The sequence below is a fragment of the Lactuca sativa genome, chromosome 4, assembly GCF_002870075.4.
Source record: "Lactuca sativa cultivar Salinas chromosome 4, Lsat_Salinas_v11, whole genome shotgun sequence".
NCBI lineage: Eukaryota > Viridiplantae > Streptophyta > Magnoliopsida > Asterales > Asteraceae > Lactuca > Lactuca sativa.
The window spans coordinates 258,009,043-258,035,273 of record NC_056626.2 but is presented as its reverse complement, the minus strand read 5'-3'; positions in this window follow the sequence as shown (position 1 = coordinate 258,035,273).

Sequence of the window (26,231 nt, the reverse complement as noted above, 5' to 3'; positions counted from 1 at the left end):
AGGTATTGGTAGAAGACTACTTTCAAAACAGTTAGGTCTTGGTAGAAGACTACTTTCAAAACTGTAACACCGTAACTTTGAAAATAATTTTTCGCATCATATAAAAACATATTCATTTAATTTTCATAAAACATCAATGTTTGAAACTCCAATCCATGTCATACAAAGAATTCCAAGATCACATATCATAAAAATCCCATGAGTGTGTACTGATCAAGCCGACGCCTTCCCACGGTCATCGCTAGTACCTGAAACAAATAACACCAACACTGTAATCACAAAGCTTAGTGAGTTCCCCAAAATACCACGCATAACACATATTAGCCACTCGAGGCTATAGCTCTGTAGGTCCGTAGACCCTACTCTGTGAACCCTCTAGTTCTAACTCTAGGAACCTTCCGGTTCCAACTCTATAAACATGCACAACATAAATCACATAGAAATAATGCAATACAACACATAACATACATATAGCATACAAATACTCTGTCACATAACTCTGATTACCTACTCAAGGTAAAGTATAGTGAGAAGACTCACCTCGCGTATCTCGATAACTCGCAAATCCCGGAATCACTCGCGCTCGATCCTCCGAGCTATAATCTTCCTATAACACAATGTATCTCTAATTAACACTTTCACAACTAAGGTTGACTACCCCTATCAAGTCAACACAGGTCAACTCTGGTCAACAGTCAACTCTGACCGGACTCAGCGGGTGCACTAGAGCGACTCGGCGAGTCTATACGTGTTCACTGACTCCCTAGAATCCTCTGTTGACACGTCGAGTACTTCCCTAACTCAACGAGTTCTACCTGGCATGAATCGCGGGGCCACCACGACTCAACTCGCCGAGTCTCATGAACAACTCGGTGAGTTCCAGCTTGACTCATTCCACTCGACAACCCTCCTTGACTCTCCTGACTCACTGAGTCAACACCTTAACTCGGCAAGACCACTCGCTGAGTGGTTAAGGACAATCTTCATGCTACTCGCCGAGTCTGTTCTTTGAACTCGGCGAGTCTATGCCATGCGTAAACTCAAACTCACTCCTGAGGTCAGATCCGTTCCAATCACTCATAGATCCAGTCCTTCCAAACACATTCATCATGTAAAGTTACAATCTTGGTGCTCATGCAAAGGTCCAAAGGCCTTATTTGATGATATGGTCTCTAGAATGCTATTCTAAGTTCTTGGCCTCCATTAATACTCATAAATCTTGAGGGAAAAGAGTCTCTGGACCTCTTTGGGTCCAGATCTAAAGCACCAACACATGAAGAGGCCAATTACTCCATGGATCTTTCCACCAAGAAACCCTAACTCTATGACTTACACCAAGGACTGAGAAAGGAACGAATTGTTACCTCAAATGAAGTCTTTGAGCTCAAGAATCACTGGATTAGCACCTCCTTTGGTCTCCTCTTGCCTTGATCCTCTTCTATATGCAAAAACACCCACAAATAGTCAAGGATCTTCCTCCTCTCTCTCACAAAATGCTCAAGGACTCTTTAGGGTTCTCTCTGGGGTTGGTGGCCGCAAATGACGGCCATAAGCCCCTTTAACTAGGCCTCATACCCTAGAAATTAGGGTTTCATTAAACAGCGTGGACTCGCCGAGTCCACCTTTTGGAGTCGCCAAGTCTGACCACGAATCTGTGTCAAAACCGCAATCATACTCGGCGAGTTTGAGCTCCAACTCGCCGAGTCTCCTCACAAATCATCAAATAATATAAGAATAACTAATACCTAGGAATCTGGGCTGTTACAATTCTCCCCCACTAGAACTAGACTTCGCCCTCGAAGTCTCGCTATGCAAATAACTCCGGATGCTGCTCACACATCTCACGCTCCAGTTCCCAAGTCATCTCGGACCCCTTCCGATGTTGCCACTCAACCAAAACCAAGGGTACCTCCTTGTTCCTCACAACCTTGATTTTCCGATCTCTTATTTCCACTGGTCTCTCAGCATAATTCAGGCTCGCATCCACCTAAATATCCTCTAATGGAACCACTGCCGACTCATCGGCTATACAGTTCCTCAGTTGCGACACATGGAAAGTGTCGTGAATCTGCCCTAACTCTGCTGGGAAATCCAAACGATAGGCTACCCGGCCTACCCTCGCGATCACTCGGAATGGACCAATATATCGGGGCCCCAACTTGCCCCTCTTCCTGAATCGAATCACTCCTTTCCAAGGAGAGACCTTTAGGAGTACAAGGTCGCCGACCTGAAACTCAAGCTCGGAGCATCGTCTGCCTGCATAGCTCTTCTGACGACTCTGAGCGGTCAACAACCTCTGTATGACCTGCTGGATCTGCTCTGTCATCTGAAGCACGATCTCTGTACTGCCCATCACACGCTGTCCAACCTCTCCCCAACAAATGGGGGTCCGACACCTCCTCCCATACAACTACTCAAAGGGCGGCATACCAATGCTTGAATGATGGCTGTTGTTGTAGGAAAAATCTATCAAGGGCAAATATGCATCCCAACTTCCCCCGAAATCCAGCACACATGCCCGTAGCATGTCCTCGAGCGTCTGAATCGTCCGCTCACTCTGACCGTCTGTCTGGGGATGATATGCGGTACTAAAATGCAGCCTAGTACCCAACTCCTCATGAAACTTCTTCCAGAATCTGGAAGTGAAACGCACATCACGATCTGAAACAATCGAGATCGGCACCCCATGTCGAGATACCACTTCCCTCATGTACACCTCTGCTAATTTCTCTGCTGAAGAACTCTCGCTGTTAGCAAGAAAGTGAGTGCTCTTCGTCAACCTGTCCACAATCACCCAAATTGCATCAACTCCTCTGGCAGTCCTTGGCAATTTGGTGATAAAATCCATGGTGATCTGTTCCCACTTCCATTCGGGAACCTCCAACGGCTGCGACTTACCATGCGGCCTCTGGTGCTCGTCCTTAACCCTACGGCAGGTCAAGCACCTCTCAACAAACCACGAAACATCCCTCTTCATACAGATTCACCAATACTCCTTTCTCAGGTCCAAATACATTTTAGTGGCCCCAGGATGGATCGAAAATTTCGACCGATGAGCCTCTTCCATCAAAATGGTACGCGTTCCTCCCACAGACGGCACCCAGATATGCCCCTGAAATGTCATAAGCCCCCGACCATCGGTAACGAACTCTGAAATCAAACCAGCAACCCGATCTTTATTCTACATCTCAGGTTGCACAGCCTCGGCCTGTGCCCCACGAATGGCGTCCAACACTGGAGCTATCACGGTCAATCTCAAACATACATCCCGCAGCGGGGTGCTCTCCGCCCTGCGGCTCAGTGCATCGGCCACAACATTAGCCTTGCCTGGGTGGTACAGGATCTCACAATCATAATCCATGACCACATCCAACCACCTTCTCTATCGCATATTTAGGTTGGGCTGATCCATCAAATATTTCAAACTCTTATGGTCCGTGTATATCGTACACCGAACCCCATACAGGTAGTGACGCCAAATCTTGAGGGCAAACACCACTGCCCCCAACTCTAAAGCATGGGTGGGAGATCTCATCTCATGAGGCTTCAGCTGCCTCGATGCATATGCTATCACATGCCCTCTCTACATCAGCACCGCCCTCAACCCCAAAATCGATGCGTCACAGTATACCACAAAGTCCTGCATCCCTTTCGGAAGGGCTAACACTGGGGCTTCGCATAACCTTTGGCGAAGTGTCTCAAAGGAGGCCTGCTGCTCGGGGCCCCATGAAAAAGCAACACCCTTCCGGGTCAACCTGGTGAGTGGCACTGCGATTTTAAAGAAATCCTTGATAAATCTCCGATAATACCCTGCCAACCCTAGGAAACTCCTGATCTCGGAGGGTGACCTCGGCACCTCCCAACTCATCACCGCCTCAACTTTGGCCGGTTGGACCAATATCCCTTTCTAGTAAACGAGATGTCCTAGGAACTGGACCTCCTGCAACCAGAAATCACACTTGGAGAATTTGGCATAAAGCCTCTCCGATCTCAGAACTCCAAGAACCTCTCTCAAATGCTCCTCATGCTGCTCTGTAGATCTCGAATATACCAAAATGTCTTCGATAAATACAATCACCGACCGATCCAGCATCGGCCTGCACACTCGGTTCATGAGATCCGTGAACACTGCCGGGGCATTGGTGAGCCCAAAAGGCATCACCACAAACTCGTAATGCCCATAACGCGTCCTGAACGCTGTCTTCTGGACGTCCTCATCTCGCACCCTCACCTGATGATATCCAGACCTCAAATCGATCTTGGAGAACCACGACGCTCCCTACAACTGATCAAACAAATCGTCGATCCTCGGCAACAGGTAACGGTTCTTGACCGTCAGCTTGTTCAACTCTCGATAATCAATGCACATCCAGTGTGAACCATCCTTCTTCTTGACAAAGAGGATAGGCGCTCCCCACGGCGAGCTGCTCGGCCGAATAAACCCCTTTCCCAGCAGCTCCTGAAGCTGCGAGGATAACTCTTGCATCTATGGAGGTGCAAGGCGATAAGGCACCATAGCGATAGGCGCGCCCCCCGGAACCAAATCGATACTGAAATCCACTTGGCTCACAGGAGGCACACCCGGAAACTCCTATGGAAATACATCAGGGAACTCACGCACTATCGGAACCTCCTCAACAGACTTCGGTCTCTCGGAATCCACCCGTGTATCCATCACATACGCCACAAAACCCTTACAGCCCTGCTGTAGACACTGCCTTGCCCTAGCGGCCGAACAAAACGTTGATCCAGAACGTGTACTGTGACAACCCGATATTTCAATTCTTTGTAACGTCCTAAAAAGTCAAGTATTGTAACCACTTTTGAGTTAATAAAATTAACTTTGATAATAAAATGTACAAAAATGTCTTTTTAAATTCCTTCTATGTTTAAATGTCATGAAACCATGATCGTACATAAAAGGAACGCCCAAATCCGACTTCGTATATTGAAGTTATGATTTTTCCAAGTTCAGCTTAGCAACAGACAGCTAAAAACTCGAATCGGAGATCGAGCGACTTTTGACCGGAATGACCTAAACGAGAATCGAAGGTCTCGACAATGGTATTTCAGCGGTAAAAAGTCTAGCAAAAACCGACGTCAGATAAAGAAGTTATGAATTTTTAAAGAAATACCTTAATCACGTCATTCTATAAAAAAAAATTCGGAATTTGCCAACGGAGTCTAAACGAAAGTTGTAGAGCGTAGTCTCACCTACGCGTGGATATAAAGACCATCGAAAACGGAGTTCGTATGAAGAAGATATGATTTTTTGCAGTTTATTAAATAATTTATATATAAAATAAATCAAAAATCCGGTAATATCCGAAGAGGGAGTCAGCGTCCTCATCCGAGGTACGCGCCGCGTAACCCCGTACGCCCTGCGTACCCGAGGGCCTTGGTCTCGGTCCGTCCACATCGCCCCTATGTGAAGCTACTGACCCGCCCATCCGACCCGCCGTCCCATCCGAAGCCGAGGCAGTCGAGGAGTCGGTCATGCATGACGTATGAGTACGCGCTGCGTACGAGTGTACGCCCCGCATACCGAGGCTTCTCAGACCGCTATAAATAGAATGCGAAGGCTTCCGAAAAACTTGCTCATTTCTTCTCTTTTCCCTTGTGTTTTGCCTCGTTTTCCGTGCCCGTTCAAACCCGAAGCCCTGGTCATTTTTTCTCAAGTCCCGAGGGTCGATTTTACTCCCAAGATTCCCGAGAATCCCGAGAAAAATCCGTTTCCCGAGACGAAACTCTGCCCGGTTTTCCATCTCGCTATCTTCAAATTTTCAAGTGAGTTCATACCCCTTAATTAACCCTTTTTAATTATTCTAAATGCTTTTATATGCTTTCTAAGGGGGGAAATACAAGTAAAACACACGACTACTATCGGGTGTTATATATAAAGATTTTTATACACTTTAATTAAGTAGAATCATATGTGATTTATAAACTATATAGGGAACTTTCATATATATAAAATATGTTATATTCCATCTTTTGAAATATAAATTGTTGTAATGCATGTATAAACTAAACATTTTCTTAGATTTTATGTATATTTTTCTATCTTAGGCTCTACAAAAATCTATGCTTACATAACAAATGATTCCTTTTCTAGGTAGTTCTGAACAAACAAGACACACTTTTAAAACTATAATAGGTATAGTTTTACGAACAAAATTTCTAACTCTTACGTACTAGAAACACGAATTTCAAGAAGTCACTTTCATATACAAAAACAAACGAAACATTTTAACAACTAGATCTGTTTTTATACACCGGTTTTTGTGAGACACTAACTTCACGTACATTCGAGTACACATCTCAAGTCCTGTATTATATACCAGAATCCCTTGAAGGGGGAGCATGTGTTTGTGTATAGATCTATACGGGCTTGACAACCCGCGCCCTGACTGTTAGCTATAGTCCACCGTTTGGGGTGGCAAACGTCATAACATTCTAACGCCTGAAGAACGTTGTGTATAGGCATTCCGAGTCAATAGTATGGTTATAAAACTCACATGGGGTATTAAAAATGCATTGATTTACAAGGTTTTCAAACACATTGGTTATTTTACACTGACATACATTTTAGAAACAAACATTGGTCTTGAGTGAAGGCTACTTTTATACTAGCAGAAAATATAGGATTTTCTAAACACAAACAAACAAAGACAAAACATTTCATTTCATACAAACATTGTCACTTAAATACTTATGAAACTCACCAGCTTAAATGCTGATCTACTCTTTCAAAATTACGTGTATGTCCCAGGGAATCAGTAATTTCAGGTATCATTATGCTTTTGATGAAGGGATGCTGCGGCGCCAGTTTAATCTCGTATTTTGACATCATATTGTAATTGGTTTTGAACATGTAACTTTTGACAAATGTAAACTTTCAATTATATATATGATGGTTGTATTGCTTTCTTTACTATGTATTCATTTGTTACGTTACCACATGAAGGCATCTGCCCCCGAACGTTTCCGCCGTTCAGGTTTGGGGGAGTGACAGATTGGTATCAAAGCAATGTTTATAGTGAACTAAGTATATCGAACCACATAAGATATACAAACTATAAATGCTTAAGGGACTAATACTCTCTGACAAAACATTTTTCTTTTTCGCTTAAGCAGCGTTACGTTTAACTTAAATTGATACTTCATTTAAGTACAATTACATGCATACCACAAATTATTTTCTTGATATCTACCTTTACAAAAAGTATTTAGACAAGTTGACACTATGATTAAGACTCGATACATGTAATCAGATTTTGGACAAATATAGCGTGATCAGCTATATTTGCCCGAGATTGGACCAACGTATATCGAGGAATGATCGTAGTAAGCAACAAGTCGAAACTTATCAAACCATTACAAGAATCAAACACAAGGATTTAAATAGTATTAGTGTATTTGCTATCTACACTAGTTTAACTTATATGTTTTGCATGTTTCAACTTTATTCAATTCTTATAACCCTATTTATCGTACAGTCAAATGGCTGGATTTCACCACCCCGGCCACCCCTACTTTCCCAACCAAGGTAACGGAGGATGGGTCGAAGATGATCCCGAAGAGGACGAGGAACCCATAGAAGTGGATGATGACTCCGGTACCGACTCAGAGCCGGAAGTGATCGATCCACCACCCATTCAACCTCCCGTCTTCGTAAGGAACTTTCAAGGACCGACTCCCATTTGGGGAAGTCACCTCCATCATTGGAGCCAACAACAAGGCATACGCCCTCCCTACGGCATGTTCCGAGACTTCTATGATGTCCGCGGCGGAGGTTCGGCTGATCGGGCACTCCCGGTAATGGTGGGTAAGTTAGCCAATCAGTCCTATCAGTCCGGAGTTCAAGCTAGCCGACTCCGGGATGTCAACGTGGAAGTGCAGGTTCACACTTCTGACATCCGTAGGCTGGACAAGATACAAGACAATGCTCAACTCCAAACCGACGCATTCCAAGCGCAAATGATTGCAACCCTCGCTGAACTGAGGGAACAACAAGCCGCTTTTGATAGGCGTCTAATGGAGTCGAAGCAATCAGATACAAAGTCAAGCTCCAAGCACAACCTACGTCGCAAGTAGTTCTTGTCAAAGACTCAAATTTTGTTATAGCTTAGGACCTCGGCTAAAAGTCTTTAAATTTCTCGAACTTTGTAATCGGAGACCCTTATAGGGGTCAAATTTTCATGATCGTTGTAACGACTTTTATATTAATATAAGTGACACTATTATTACTACGTTAAGTATTTCATTCAAACCTTGAAAGGTCGTTGAGAAACCAAATACTTGGTTCATACTTTCAGTCTTACAAATAACTTTCATTCTTCTATTATAAGACTCATACTATCATCTGTTGTTGAACTATAGCGATTTAGTTCATGAGACACATACATTTTCTACTCTATGGAATTCTTATCTTTACCTTCTCAACCTATAGTTGAAGGATGCCTCCGCGTAGGAATCCAAGGCGAAGCAACGGTGGGGAAGCACCTGTACCACCACCACCTCCACCACCTCAATTTGATGCTGTTATGTTCCAAGCAGCAGTCACCGTAGCGGTGGCAGCTGCCATGTCACAGATCAATAACTCGATTACTAATGGCTCGGGATCTGGCACACACCCATCCAACCATGGTGAGAGTCATGGACCACCCCGAGAATGTACCTATAAGGACTTCACTAATGCCACGCCACGGATGTTTTATGGAACTGGTAGTGTGATGGCCCTGAGGCAGTGGATTGAAAGGGCGGAGGCAGTCTTTGAAATCTGCTCCTGTCCCGAGCACAACAAGGTCAAATTTGAAACTTTCACCCTTATTGATAAAGCTTTAACTTGGTGGAATAGCCACGTTAAAGTACTTACCCTAATAGTGGCAAACTCCATAAGCTGGGAGAGCCTAAAAGCCATGATGATGAGAGAATACTGCCCACGGGGAGAAATTCAAAAGCTCGAACACGAACTATGGACTCTCGGAATGGTTGGTACCGACATCGCTACTTATACCAACAGATTCTGCGAGCTGGCAATCCTTTGTCCAGATATGATTGCTCCCAAGAGCAAGAAATTAGAAAGGTACATCTGGGGACTGACGCCCCAAATACGATCAAGCGTGTTAGCTTCCAAACCTGACACCTTTGAAAGTGCTAAGGAACTGGCACAATCTCTGATTGACTACGAAGGTCATCAGAACTCAACCACTTCTGCACCAGAAACACAGAAAGGGAACAACAACAACAACAACAACAACAACAACAACAACAACAGGAGGAGAGTATGGAATAAAGGGAAGGGTGGGTCTTCCCAAGAATCCGCAAAGAAACAACTGGTTTCAGTGAATGCTGCCACTGTACATACTACAGCTCCTACAAATACCTACCCAACAAAGCCTTATGTAGGTAACCTCCCAAAGTGCAAAAAATGCACTTACCACCACCATGGACCTTGTTAGGAAATGCAGTGCGCCAACTGCAACAGGAAGGGACACACAACCCGTTTCTGCAAGGACCCCGTAAAGCCGATCACTCAAGTTCCCAGTGCGGGTGTAGGGCAGACTTTCTACGGTTGTGGCGAGGTGGGCCACTACAAGAGGAACTGTCCTAAGGCAGCAGGCATCGGCGGTGTGGGACGAGTTTTGGCAATAGGCCACGATGAAGCTGTAGCTGACCCAACTATAGTTGCTGGTACGTTCCTTCTCGATAATTCATATGCATGCATATTATTCGATAGTGGAGCGGAGAGAAGCTTTGTGAGTCAAAACTTTATTCATTTACTTAAACCTAAACCTAGCAAGTTAGAAAAATCATTCACTATAGAGACGGCCAATGGAAAAACCGAAAACACTATCTGCATATACATGGGTTGTACGTTAACTTTAGACGGCCATTCTTTTCCAATCAATCTCATGCCGGTCCAAATTAAAAGTTCCGACGTCATAGTCGGCATGGATTGGATGAGCCTTCTTCGCGCCGACATCATGTGCTTTGAGAAAGCAGTCCATCTTAATCTCCCTAACAACGAAACATTAGTTATCTACAGCGACAAATCAAGTACAAACCTTCGCATCATTTGGTGCATCCAAGCTCGAAAGTGCTTGCGGAAGGATTGTCGAGCATTCCTAGCACACATCCTTGATACAAGTCAAGAACTGATGGACATCAAGAACATCTCGGTAGTACGTGACTTTCCCGATATCTTTCCAGAAAAACTACCAGGATTACCACCACAATGCCAAGTCGAGTTCAGAATCGACTTAGTTCTAGGGGCTACTCCAGTAGCGAAGTCGCCTTATCGTCTCGCACCAGCAGAGATGCAGGAACTTTCCAGTCAACTGAATGAACTCCTTCAAAAAGGATTCATAAGACCAAGCTTCTCACCTTGGGGAGCACCAGTCTTGTTTGTAAAGAAGAAAGACAGATCGTTCCGTATGTGCATCGACAACAGAGAGCTGAACAAACTTACTGTCAAGAACCGTTATCCTCTACCCCGTATTGACGACCTATTCGATCAACTTCAAGGAGAAAACTAATTCTCAAAGATAGACCAACGATCCGGATATCACCAATTACGAGTTCTAGAGGGGGACATTCCAAAGACAGCATTCCGAACTCGTTATGGACACTACGAATTTGTAGTGATGCCGTTCGGATTAACCAATACACCAGCAGTATTTATGGACCTAATGAATAGGGTATACCGTCCCTACTTGGATCAGTTCGTCATCGTCTTTATCGATGATATACTTATCTACTCCCGAAGTGAGGAAGAACATAGTCAGCACCTACGAAAAGTCCTAGAAACACTGCGAACGGAGAAACTCTATGCAAAGTTCTCTAAATGCGAATTTTGGATTCGAAGAGTCGAATTTTTAGGCCACGTTGTTAGCGAGAAAGGGATACACGTGGACCCCTCCAAAATTAAGGCCATTGAGAACTGGTCGGCACCAAAGACACCTACAGAAATTCGTCAATTTCTAGGTCTCGCTGGCTACTATCGCAGATTCATAAAGAATTTCTCTAGCATTGCGAAACCTCTTACTACATTAACCCATAAAGGCATGGCCTTTGACTGGGAAGCGAAACAAGAGAAGGCATTCCAGACACTAAAACAAGCCTTGTGCACCGCACCGATACTATCCCTCCCCGAAGGGATAGAAGACTTCGTAGTGTATTGCGATGCGTCTAATCAAGGACTTGGTTGTGTTCTTATGCAGAGAGGGAAGGTTATTGCTTATGCCTCCCGACAGCTTATGACACACGAAGTGAAATATACGACACACGATCTCGAGTTAGGAGCAGTCGTATTTGCTCTGAAAATCTGGAGGCACTACTTATACGGAACAAAGAGTAATATTTTCATCGATCACAAGAGCCTTCAACACATTTTCGATCAGAAGGAACTCAATATGCGACAACGACGATGGGTTGAGTTACTAAATGACTACGAGTGCAAAATTCGTTATCATCCTGGCAAGGCCAACATGGTAGCTGACGCCCTCAGTCGAAAGGAATACACTGGTCGGAGGGTCAAATCTCTGACTATGACTATCCATTACCACTTATCCACACAAATTAAGGAGGCACAAATGGGAGCTTTGCAACCTGAAAATGTGGCGGGTGAATCCCTGCGAGGAGTGGAAAAGAATCTAGAAGTCAAGGGTGGCGGAGCCTACTATCTCATGGACCGAATCTAGACCCCGAAACATGGTGGTTTCAGAAACGTAGTCATGACCGAAGCTCACAACTCAAGAAATTCCGTTCACCCGGGTTCAGATAAAATGTATCTGGATCTTAAGAGACTATACTGGTGGCCTAACATGAAAGTAGAAATTGCTACCTTCGTATGTAAATTCCTTACTTGCGCTAAGGTTAAGGTCGAGTATCAGAAACCGTCAGGATTACAACAACAAACAGAGATACCAGAATGGAAATGGGAGCGGATTACTATGGACTTCATAACCAAGTTACCCAAGACGACAAGTGGACTCGATACCATATGGGTCATTGTCGACAGATTGACCAAATCCGCGCATTTCCTACCCATCAAGGAGACTGACAAAATGGAAAAGCTTACAAGAACTTACTTAAGGGAAGTAGTGCGACTGCATGGTGTTCCGATATCCATTATCTCTAATAGAGATAGTAGATTCACTTCAAGATTCTGGCAGTCACTACAAAGTTCCCTTGGGACTAGGCTAGACATGAGTACAGCCTACCACCCACAAACAGACGGGCAAAGTGAGAGAACGATACAAACTTTAGAAGATATGCTAAGAGCCTGTGTGATTGAATTTGGAAAGGCATGGGATATCCATTTACCCCTTGTCGAATTTTCATACAACAATAGTTATCATACAAGCATAAAGGCTGCTCCGTTTGAAGCCCTCTATGGTCGAAAGTGCAGATCCCCTCTGTGCTGGACTGAAGTTGGCGATACCCAGTTAGCTAGAGGAAGAGTTCCTGAGAGCACTCTCACCGGTCCGGAAATCATACGAGAAACGACAGAGAAGATCGTTCAGATTCGTGAACGATTGAAAGCCTCTAGAGACCGACAGAAAAGCTACGCTGACCAAAGGAGGAAACCTTTGGAATTCCAGGTAGGAGACCACGTCTTATTAAAGGTCTCACCATGGAAGGGTTTAATACTCTTTGGAAAGCTTGGGAAACTAAATCCAAGATACATAGGGCCTTTTGAGATTATTGCCAGAATCGGCCCTATGGCTTACAAGCTTAACCTACCGCGTGAACTTAGTAACATACATCCAACCTTCCACGTCTCAAACTTGAAAAAGTGTCTGTCTGATGAGACTCTTGTTATTCCACTCGACGAGATCGAGATCAACGAGAGCCTCAACTTTGTGGAAGAACCAGTAGAAATCATGGACCGAGAGGTCAAACAAACAAAACAAAGTCGCATACCCATCGTGAAGGTTCGCTGGAACGCCAAGCGGGGAACTGAATTCACATGGGAACGCGAAGATCGGATGAAACAAAAGTACCCTCATCTCTTTCATGTTCACTAGTATCTCTACTACTTTAAATTTCGGGACGAAATTCCCTCTAACGGGGGGATGATGTGACAACCCGATATTTCAATTCTTTGTGATGACCTAAAAAGTCAAGTATTTTAACCACTTGTGAGTTAATAAAATTAACTTTGATAATAAAATGTCCAAAAAGTTCTATTTAAATTCCTTCTATGTTTAAATGTCATTAAACCATGATCGTATGTAAAAGGAATGCCTAAATCCGACTTCGTATATTGAAGTTATGATTTTTCCAAGTTCAGCTTAGCAACAGACAGCTAAAAACTCGAATCGGAGATCGAGCGACCTTTGACCGGAATGACCTAAACGAGAATCGAAGGTCTCGACAATGGTATTTCAACGGTAAAAAGTCTGGCAAAAACCGACGTCAGATAAAGAAGTTATGAATTTTTAAAGAAATTCCTTAATCACGTCATTCTATAAATAAATAATAAAAATAATTTCGGAATTTGCCAACAGAGTCTAAACGAAAGTTGTAGAGCGTAGTCTCACCTACGCGTGGATATAAAGACCATCGAAAACGGAGTTCGTATTAAGAAGATATGATTTTTTGAAGTTTATTAAATAATTTATATATAAAATAAATCAAAAATCCTGTAATATCCGAAGGGGGAGTCAGCGTCCTCATCCGAGGTATGCGCTGTGTAACCCTGTACGCCCTGCGTACCCGAGGGCCTTGGTCTCGGTCCGTCCACATCGCCCCTATGCGAAGCTACCGACCCGCCCATCCGACCCGCCATCCCATCCGACCTGCCATCCCATCCGAAGCCGAGGCAGTCGAGGACTCGGTCATGCATAACGTACGAGTACGCGCTGCGTACGAGCGTACACCCCGCGTACCGAGGCTTCTCAGACCCCTATAAATAGAATGCAAAGGCTTCCGAAAAACTTGCTCATTTCTTCTCTTTTCCCTTGCGTTTTGCCTCGTTTTCCGTGCCCGTTCAAACCCGAAGCCCTGGTCATTTTTGCTCAAGTCCCGAGGGTCGATTCTACTCCCGATATTCCCAAGAATCCTGAGAAAAATTCGTTTCCCGAGATGAAACTCTGCCCGGTTTTCCATCTCGCTATCTTCAAACTTTCAAGTGAGTTCATACGCCTTAATTAACCCTTTTTAATTATTCTAAATGCTTTTATATGCTTTCTAAGGGGGGAAATACAAGTAAAACACACAACTACTATCGGGTGTTATATATAAAGATTTTTATACACCTTCGTTAAGTAGAATCATATGTGATTTATAAACTATATAGGGAACTTTCATATATACAAAATATGTTATATTCCATCTTTTGAAATATAAATTGTTGTAATGCATGTATAAACTAAACATTTTCTTAGATTTTATGTATATTTTTCTATCTTAGGCTCTACAAAAATCTATGCTTACATAACAAATGATTCCTTTTCTAGGTAGTTCTGAACAAACAAGACACACTTTTAAAACTATAATAGGTATAGTTTTACGAACAAAATTTCTAACTCTTACGTACTAGAAACACGAATTTCAAGAAGTCACTTTCATATACAAAAATAAACGAAACATTTTAACAAGTAGATATGTTATTATACACCGGTTTTTGTGAGACACTAACTTCACGTACGTTCGAGTACACATATCAAGTCCTGTACTATATACCAGAATCCCTTGGAGGGGGAGCATGGTGTTTGTGTATAGATCTATACGGGCTTGACAACCTGCGCCCTGACTGTTAGCTACAGTCCACCGTTTGGGGTGACAAACGTCATAACATTACAACGCCTGAAGAACGTTGTGTATATGCATTCCGAGTCAATAGTATGGTTATAAAACTCACATGGGGTATTAAAAATGCATTGATTTACGAGGTTTTCAAACACATTGGTTATTTTACACTTACATACATTTTAGAAACAAACATTGGTCTTGAGTGAAGGCTACTTTTATACTAGTTGAAAATATAGGATTTTCTAAACACAAACAAACAAAGACAAAACATTTCATTTCATACAAACATTGTCACTTAAATACTTATGAAACTCACCAGCTTAAATGTTGATCTACTCTTTCAAAATTACTTGTATGTCCCAGGGAATCAGTAATTTCAGGTATCATTATGCTTTTGATGAAGGGATGCTGCGGCGCCAGTTTAATCTCGTATTTTGACATGATATTGTAATTGGTTTTGAACGTTTAACTTTTGACAAATGTAAACTTTCAATTATATATATGATGGTTGTATTGCTTTCTTTACTATGTGTTCATTTGTTACGTTACCACATGAAGTCATCTGCCCCCGAACGTTTCCGTCATTCAGGTTTGGAGGTGTGACATGTATCCTCGCCGTACATCGTAAGAACTCCCCTACTAGGGCCTCATATGGTCACCAGCTGTCGCTCGCAGTCGATAACCGCTCCGAATCTGCTCAACCATTCAATGTCCACAATGACACAGACATCACCCATCGCAATAGGAACCAGATCAATCGGGAACTCAACACCAAAAATCTCGACTACGCACCCTCGGAGAACCTCTGTGGCATATATCACCCTCTCGTCAGCTATGGAAACTCTCAGAGGCCGACTCATCGCCTCACGACTAACACTGATATGCTGACTAAAAGCCAAAGATACAGAGACCGACTCGCACCCGAGTCAAATAACACCAAGGCAGGTACATATTCACAAGAAAAGTACCTAATCATAACATAATATAAGCATAATGTCTCAACATCAAATTAAATACATGAAAGAATACATACCAGCCACAACTTCGGGCGCTGTGCGGACCTCCTCCGCGGTCAACTGAAAAGCTGTCCCTCGTGCCCTCGGCGCCTCGGCCTTCACTGGCCGACTCTCGGTAGCTCTGATGGCGGCAGGAGCAGATCCCTGAGGTGCTCCCGGAGATGATCCTCGCAATTGCAGACACTCTGCCTTCCGGTGTCCGGTCTGGTTGCAGTGGAAACACACCTCAAACCCCTTGGGGCAGTCGTTGGCCATATGCCCCTCTTTGCCACATTTGTAGCAAGATCCCGCTCTACAGACTCCATCATGACCGTTGCCGCACTTCCCACAAGTGCGGCCCTTCTGGCTCCCTGGTTTGTGATCAGCGGGCTTGGCCTGCTTGGCTGCCGGCTGAGACTACGCCGATCGCCGATCCCTCCCCTGTGACTCCGCGTCCTCCCTGGCCTGAGTCTCTAACTCAATCTCCCTCTTCCGGGCATTTGCCTGAAGCTCGGCAAATGTCCGGTACGAGGAGTTTGCCACGAACTCCCGAATGTCTCACCTCAAGATACTCAAATATCAGCTCATACGTGCGTGCCCAGTGGACACATGCTCAGCGCAGAACATCGCCGTCTCATGGAACATCCTGGTAATCACCGTAACAGACTCAATACCCTGCTGGAGGGTTAGAAACTCCTGGGCCAAGCGCTCCCTCTCCACCTGGGGAACGTACTCTTCTCGGAACATGGCAGTGAACCTCTTCCAGGTCACTGTCGCAAGCTCAGCAGGCGTAAAGTGCACCGTCACAAACTTCCACCAGTCCTTTGCTCCCAAGCGAAGCTGGTTCAACGCGAACCGAACCTTCAAATGCTTAGGAGATGGGCAAGTGAAGAAACACCCCTCTATGTCAGAAATCCATCTAATAGCCGCCACCGGGTCCTGGGTCCCATCAAACTTTGGCGGTTTTGTCTTGTTGAACTCTCGGAACAGCAACGCATCACCACCCTGCGGCCTCGCAGTAGCAATAGCTGCGGTGGCCGCTGCAACAGCAGCCTTAGAAAAAGCGGCATAATGCTCGTCAAAGGTCTCGATCAACGTGGTCTTAATAGACCCAAACATCTCTGGTATCTCTGCCCTAATGGCCGTAGCCACCTCCTCATGGATGATCCGGCGGATCTCCTCATCACTAGCCCCACTGCTCTCAGGCATCAGACGTGTCCTCACCATGATCTACCTCAGAAATACAGCATACGATAAATTAGAATCCATTCGAGCATACTCACACTCGACAACTCATTCATCCTTGATCCTTGGCATTCTAAAGATTCCTACTTGGGTTGTACACCGCTCCGGTGCTTTCAGTAGTACGGGCCCAATACTACTGTCCACACCGTATCAGAATACACCCCAACTCCTCCTCTTCGGATTCCAATTCCAAGTACTCTATCATGCATAATCCACTCTCTAACAAATCTCTCATATTCCCCTTACTGCTACCTACTCACTCTCAAGCATCTCATAGCAGCTCACCTCTCCCTAGGTTAAGGCATCACAAATCAGGCCACTCTAGTCCTAATAGGAGTACCTAGCCTACTCTAGCATGAGAATAAATCATATCAATATCAATATCACATAACATGAGGGTATTTTGGGAAATCACCGTTCGGGCGTGGACTGATCGTACATACAACTCTGCTCTGCATTCTTCCAAAAATCTTTTATTCTTTTTGAAAATACTTCTCAAATCTTCAGTTTGAGTTCAAATACGCCCGAAGGTGTACTCGAATCTCTCAAACCAAGGCTCTGATACCAACTCGTGACACCGTAACTTTCAAAATAATTTTTCGCATAATATAAAAACATATGCATTTAATTTTCATAAAACATTAATGTTTGAAACTCCAATCCATGTCATACAAAGAATCCCAAGATCACATATTATAAAAATCCCATGTGTGTGTACTGATCAAGCCGGCGCCTTCCCATGGTCATTGCTAGTACCTGAAACAAATAACACCAACACTGTAAGCACAAAGCTTTGTGACTTCCCCAAAATACCACGCATAACACATATTAGCCACTCGAGGCTATAGCTCTGTGGCTCCGTAGACCCTACTCTGTGAACCCTCTAGTTCTAACTCTGGGAACCTTCCGGTTCCAACTCTATAAACATGCACAACATAAATCACATAGAAATAATGCAGTACAACACATAACATACATATAGCATACAAATACTCTGTCACATAACTCTGATTACCTACTCAAGGTAAAGTATAGTGAGAAGACTCACCTCGCGTATCTCGATAACTCGCAAATCCCGGAATCACTCGCGCTCGATCCTCCGAGCTATAATCTTCCTATAACACAATGTATCTCTAATTAACATTTTCACAACTAAGGTTGACTACCCCTATAAGGTCAACACTGGTCAACTCTGGTCAACGGTCAACTCTGACCGGACTCGGCGAGTGCACTAGAGAGACTCGGAAAATCTATACGTGTTCACTGACTCCCTAGAATCCTCCCTTGACACGTTGAGTACTTCCCTGACTCGACGAGTTTCACCTGGCATGAATCGCGGGGCCACCACGACTCAACTCGCCGAGTCTCAGGAACAACTCGGCGAGTTCCAGCTTGACTCAGTCCACTCGACAACCCTCTCTGACTCTCCTGACTCACTGAGTCAACCCCTTAACTCGGAAAGACCACTCGCTTAGTGGTTATGGACAATCTTCATGCTACTCGCCGAGTCTGTTCTTCGGACTCGGCGAGTCTATGCCATGCACAAACTCAAAGTCACTCCTGTGGTCAGATCCGTTCCAATAACTCATAGATCTAGTCCTTCCAAGCACATTTATCACGTAAAGTTACAATCTTGGTGCTCATGCAAAGGTCCAAAGGCCTTATTTGATGATATGGTCTCTAGAATGCTATTCTAAGCTCATGGCCGTCATTAACACTCATAAAGCTTGAGGGAAAAGAGTGTCTGGACCTCTTTGGGTCCAGATCTAAAGCACCAACACAAGAAGAGGCCAATTACTCCATGGATCTTTCCACCAAGAAACCCTAACTCTAAGACTTACACCAAGGACTGAGAAAGCAACGAATTGTTACCTCAAATGAAGTCTCTGAGCTCAAGAATCACTGGATTAGTACCTCCTTTCGTCTCATCTTGCCTTGATCCTCTTCTATATGCAAAAACACCCACAAAGAGTCAAGGATCTTACTCCTCTATCTCACAAAATGCTCAAGGACTCTTTAGGGTTCTCTCTGGGGTTGGTGGCCGCAAATGACGGCCATAAGCCAGTTTAAATAGGCCTCATACCCTGGAAATTAGGGTTTCATTAAACAGCGTGGACTTGCCGAGTCCACCTTTTGGACTCGCCGAGTCTGGACGCGAATCCATGCCCAAACCGCGATCATACTCGACGAGTTTGAGCTCCAACTCGCCGAGTCTCCTCACAAATCATCAAAAATTATAATAATAACTAATACCTAGGAATCCGGGCTATTGCAAAAACAGTTAGGTCTTGGTAGAAGATTTCTTTTATACTAATAGGAATCATAGGGATTTCTAGGGTTTTTCAAACGTTTTCAACTAATTACAATCATTTTCATGCTTATACAGACTTTCTTTCAAAACAATTTCAAGTCTTTCATTACAAGTTTCACAAATCAAAGACACATTAATACTTACGAATTCATCAGCTTTTTGGCTGATACTCGCTTTGAAAATAACTTGTATTCTCTGGTCACAAATAGACAGGTACGACGACCAGGTTTTGTAAAGACGGAGCAGACCAGACTCGTATTTTATTTTGATTATTCATTATGTTGATGTATACTATGAAAGAACACACTTGTATTTAAAATTATACTATTAATGCAATGGATAATGTTGTTGCTTGTTGACTACTTTGCATTGTTGTGATACTTTACATGACATCCTCCGCCCCAGAACGTTTCTGCCGTTCTTGGTTTTGGGATGTGACAGTTAGGGTTCTTAATATGGCTCTTTTTTAGTTTTCGGTCTTAATAAGTCATGCATGGTGGTCAAGTTGCCAACTTTAAATAATCTTCTAGAATCAGATATGAGATTAAAACATGGCCACTTAACCGATTAAGTGCTTAGTGGGTTAGGTTGACTGTTTTCCATGTACGCATGGCGTACTCAGCTCGTACGCTGAGTGTACTGGCCCCGATTAGATTACACCGTATCCAAGTCTGAGTACACCCAGCGTACTCAACTGTTTGACTTTTGGGTTGACTTCCTCAGGTTTAGGCCATATTTTGGGCTTTTAGTGCTTGGGCCATTAGACTTATGACTTTGGGCCATGGATAGACTATGGAATTTCATCGGATTGGATCCATGATGATTTTGGGCCCAATTTGGAAGTTGGGCCTTCTTAGGCCTTGGGATGCCATCTTGGAAATTGGGCATTTTGAACAAATGGGTCGGGCCTTGGTTGTGGGCCAAGTAGGAAAAAGGTTATAATGCTCTTTTATCCTGGATATTGGATAAGAAACTTCGGTTCTTGACTATGGGTCGATATCCAATTATTAATTGGATATTATTTGATGATGTTAGCGCAAGGATTTTTTGGAGTAGCAAGACTTAGATTTCATCTGAGTGATTCTACAACTTGATGTTATTTTGCTCACTATGTTTAGCGGGTCGAAGGCATGAATTCCGACCCATAGTTTGTTATGTTTAGGATGCTAGTTGTCTATGTGACTCTTGTATGTGTTATGCGTTTATATGATTACCGAGTAGGGCCCAATGCTAGGTGGGGCCTGATGATTATGTGATTCTTGTATGTGTTTATATGATTACCGCGTTGTGCTTATAGTTTTTAATTTATGTTTCAAGTACTTTTGGTTCGAAGGGGAAGAGCCCAAGATAATTGCAGTGCACACACCAGATTATTCCGCATTTTGTATTACTCTGATGGACTTGGATTTTTATTGATATACTCTAACTTTCTATGGTTTCTATGATGTTGATTTTTATAATGGTTTTATTAATCTAAATTGATTGAAAAGTTTAGTCTTATTTTTGGGACATTACACACATCGTGATTTCCATAAACTCAACGATTAACGGGCGTACTCGTTGTCACGTCGTGAGACCTTATATCTCACATCGCCACTTCAGTCTGAAGCGAAAACTCAAAGGTTTAATTCCTTAATCCATTATTCCGTTGAACCTTACTCATCTAAAAGCTAACAGGGACCCCTATGTTCAATAAAAATGTTTGTTTTATGGTCATGCACACACTATGTAGGACCCATTCCTTTCTAGGTCAAAGAATGGAAACAAATATGAACCAAGCTCTCATGCATGACTCTTATACTCCCCTAACTTCCATGTCTAGACAAGAAGATGATCAAGGAACACTTAGAATCTATAAAGTTGCTAACTTTATGGATCAATTTTGGTCGAGCATGCTTAAATATGAAGAAGTATAAACAAAACCTTAGCACTATCCATAAAATTCAATAGAGTTTGACCTTGTTGATACTTAAAAAGGTCCATCATAAAGAAGAGATGATGATGATGATGCTAATTTTTCCACTCCCCCACAAGATCACTTATTTCCTCTCCTTCTCTCCTTTTCTCCCTCTTTAAGTTGGAAATTCCACCAAAAATGGCTAAGGACCTAAAGGATGATGGTGATTAGTGAGGCTGAGGATGGATAACCCTAGCCCTCTCATTTCCTTAAATACCAAAAATTTAGGGTTTTGGTCATCAGACCGCTCTCACATCGTGAGCAACAAGGGCTCATGCCATTAAGCTCAAGGAATGCAGGTCAACAAGTGAACCTTGGGTCACGATGTAAGAGACATTGCTCACGTTGTAATTTCTTCCAAAATATAGAAAAGGATTCTCGAAATTACATACCTAAAAATTTGAATGTTACAACTCACTTCCAATTGAAATCAGACTTCGTCCTCAACGTCCTATGCCTCAAACAGATCAGGGTAATGCTCCCTCATCTCGGCCTCAAGTTCCCAAGTCCATTCAAAAACTTTCTAGTGCTACCACTACACCTTCATTATATTCACCTTCTTGTTGCGTAAGGTCTTCTTCTCTCTTGCGAGAATCATAATTGGCATCTCTACATAATTCACATGCATATCAACCTAAATATCATTCAAGGGAATCACCGTATATTTTTTGGCTAAACACTTTCGTAGTTGAGAGACATGGAAACAGTTGTGGATCCGACTGAGCTGATTAGGAAAATCTAACCGGTATGCAACATTCCACCTGGGCGGTAATCCTAAAAGGACCAACAAACCAGGGGCTTTATTTTCCTTGCTTTCGAAACCATATGACACCATTCCAAGGTGACACCTTTCGAAGCACAAAATCCCTCATCTACTACTTGAGGTCTGATCGTCATCGATGAACAAAAGACTTCTATCGAATTTGCACGATCTACAATCTTTTATACACCTGATGTGTCAATTTTGTGGTCTTACACACTACCTCATTACTCCCCATGACTTGATGCCTAACCTCACCCCAATAAACTGGAGTCCTAGAATGCCTTCCATATATCATCTCGAAAGTTGGTCAATTAACACTAGCATGATAGCTATTGTTGTAAGGTCAAATTTTGATGGTTTGGGTTAGGTATCCATCTATATAGGCCTTGTTAGTCTTTGTTTGGGTACTTATTGTGTTTACGGTTGGGTGAACCGAAAACTGGGGTTTTCAATTCAGTTGGTGTTTGCGGCTGCAAACCGTTTGCGGCTGCAAACCGTTTGTGGTCGTGAACTGTTTGCGGTTTACTGTTCCATATATGCATATATTAGTCTTGTCAAATATAGTGTTCGAGTAAACGGTAGTATGTGTGTGTTCCATTGTACCTGACGTTTATGGCTCAATACAAACGTGTGCAATTTGGATCATTCTTGCTTCTACTCCTTCTTGTTCTCATTGATTATAACTTGTTCTTGTATTTGATCACTTGTTGGTTCCAGATTTGGGGACTTACAATTGGTATCAGAGCCACTGTAGTGTTTTTCATTTTCATGATTGTTCAAGATTGGTTATTGAGTTTTTCTGTTAATCTTGATTTCAAGGCCAAGGGGATCGAAGATCTGCTCAAAATCAGTTGTTTTCATCAATTTCTGGGTGATTTCGGCTACAACTGTTCATCAGTGTGCGGCCATAAACTCGTGTTCGACCGTAAATCCATTGTGTTTTCGGCCGTAAACCATTTTCTACTACAAAGATACACTTTGTTCGGCCATAAACTGTGTTCAACCATAAACTGTTATAAGCTATAAACTGGGTTTAGCCGTGTTCAGCTGTAAACTGTGATCAGCCATAAACCTTTTTCGGCCATAAACCCTTCTTGATTGTAAACCCTGTTCTCAGCCGTGAACACCTTTTCAGTTGTGAACCCTTTCTATTTTCAATTGTTTTTTATTTACAAGTTTTATTTTCAGCCAATTAAGAAAATAAAAAAAAGAATTAAAAAATGGAATCAGAAAACATGACAGTTCATCAGGAGTTAGATTCTATCATGGGAGCTACCACAAGAATCCCTCGTCTTCTGTGAGCTGAAGGATTTCCTGAATGCAAGTACTAAATGGAAAAATACATCAAAATGAAGGATTTCAATATATGGCGCAGCATTCTGAAGGGTCCAATTCGAATCACTACCAATCTTGAAAATAGAACCATTATTGATAAAGACTTTGCAAATTACACAGATGAGGATTTCGAGAAAATCGAGTAAGAAGAGAAAGCTCTTGCAACACTGACAATGGCCTTATCTCCTTATATTGCTCAAGGATTATGTGAGTATGACTCAGCCAAAGCTTTATGGGAAGCATTAAATGAAGTTTATGAGGGAAATGAAGACTTAAAGCAAAGCTGTAAAGACATGCTCAGACAAAAATTCAACATGTTTAATCATATTCTCAGAGAATCATTGGACACTTAACTACAACGACTTGTTACTCTAATCATCGAGATGAGTTATGCTGGAATTTCAGTGCCAAGATTAGAAAATAACAAGAAATTGTTGTACTCTCTCCTATGTCATGGGACATGAATGTCTTAGTTATCAAGAATACAAAGGATCTCAACCGACTCAGTCTTGCAGAAACAATGGAAATCATTAAAGCATGTGATCCTGATGACAAGTAGAGGGAAATCAATCATATGAACTCCTATTCTACTGCAAATCTTGGGATTTCATCGAATAATGCCTTTTCATCCTTTAACACTCCACAAAATCAAGCTTTTTCTATTCCACAACCACCATGCCATGTTGTTTTACCATCTATGCCTTATCTACATGCAACTTCTTCTTGAAAAGCTCCTGTACCACCTTTGCTCCCAAAGAAGCTGAAGAGAACATGGCTTTAGTGGCTGGAGAATTGCCTCCTCATATTTCTTTTGTTGATCTTGATTAGATTCACCCAGAGGATGTTGAAGAAATGGATATTACATGGAAAATCGCAATGGCGGTGTTTAGGGCAAAGCAATTTGCAAAGAAAACTGGAAAGAATAATTGGGGGATGAATGCAGAGAAGAAGGTGTGTTCAACAAAGGAAAGTTTAGGTGCTTCAATTGTCATGAGCCTGGTCACTTTGCTCATGACTGTCTGAAGCCTGATAGAAGAGTATATCATGAAATGACATTAGTGCGGGTTGGAAATAACAGGGGAGCTGATGCCAAAAACGAGACTGCAAATCTGACAGTGGTAGCTCATGATGGGTTTTTTTTCAAAAATCCAGTTTCACAACCTGTAAAATTGCCAACGGAAGCTTTAAAATTGTTAAATCAAACTAAAACAATTTTACCGACCAAGTATCATTTTGCAAGAGATAGAAAGATTAAAACAACCATAGAAGGGAAAGCATAACAACCATTTAAGACTTTGATCCTCATGGGAGGTTGGAAGTTGATGAAGTGTGGCATGAAAACTCTAAAGCAAGAGTTCTCTACAAGTATCCACCAAGCAAGAGTAGAACCATCAAAACATGCTAGTATTCACTTCTAATTTGTTGTTCATAAGCCTTTAAAATATATACCAAATATATGTTTACAGGTGAAGAAACATAGGGACATTCTTTAACATCAAAATGCAAGAGAATGGAGGAGAACAAGAGGGCTTATATATCGAAAATGTGGCAGCCCTACATGAGCACCACCATGCTCACGGTTTTAGGGCTCCAAAACAACAAGAAAGAAAGGAGAATGAAGAGAGAAAAGGAACACTTCAAAACTCTCCATACACAAGCTTATATACTTGAGTAAACAACCAAATGTCCATACCTTCCATATTGTCAAAGCATAGGTCTCAAGCATGCTTGAATATAATAATCAAAAGGCCATCACCTAGCCATTCTCTTGTCATTTTCGGCCATCATGGTGTTTAAAAAGGGAATGGTATGTCCATTACTATATTCTCATGACTAGACATGTATATATATATATATATATATATATATATATATGTGTGTGTGTGTGTATATATATACATATATATTCCATCTTTTTTATAGAAGCATCATCTTTTATTAAAGTGATTCCAATATATATAACATGTAACTAGTCTTATATAAATATGTCTTTTATATAAATCTACCTTTTATATAAATAAACTCCAACTAGTTTATTAAGATATAAATATAATTTATAAATAATCCTATTTTATGATATATTTCATAAGTTGTTATTTCTCCAATGAATATTATTTTCACGGATAATAAATTCCCAACTAGTAAAATATTATTTTCGTGAAATAATAATTTTCCAATTAAATACAAGTCTTGATATATTTATTAATAATCAAATTATACTAATAAATAATAAATTTATGGTAACTTGCTATATGGTGTGATCCTAAAGGAACATATATTATTATCAATATCCTTTTATCATGACTCTTGGTCATACTAGATCTTTCAATCTCCCACTTGCACATGACTCATCATAGATTGATACAGACAGTGGTGAACGTCTAGCTACATTTCACTGCCCCCAATAACATATGACGAAGAATGACATTCATCAACATCCAATTCCCAAAAGCTCTAAGGTTCATATGATGTATTACGGTAAGTTTATCAATTATCCCTTTGTTATAGACATCCTGTTGAACATGAGCCTTGGATCGCAATCAATCTCATTTGTAATTCAACTTTGGGTAATGCACATTAGATGTCTAACTCTCAACACATAAGAGGAACAAATCTCATCATGACTACATAAGCCTTTTGCATAGTTTACACCATACCCGAATATGACTTTTATAACTGCCCGGTCAAGGAACAATATTTGACCATATCAAAGCACAATAATCATTATAGTTCAGTCCCACTATGTATCTCAGGTGTTAAGGATACAAAGATAGTACCTTTTAATCAAGTATCACTCACAATTGCGATTTATTAGTTGATCTTGATGCAAGTCTGTTCAGTACTAGTTTTCTTACAAGTACC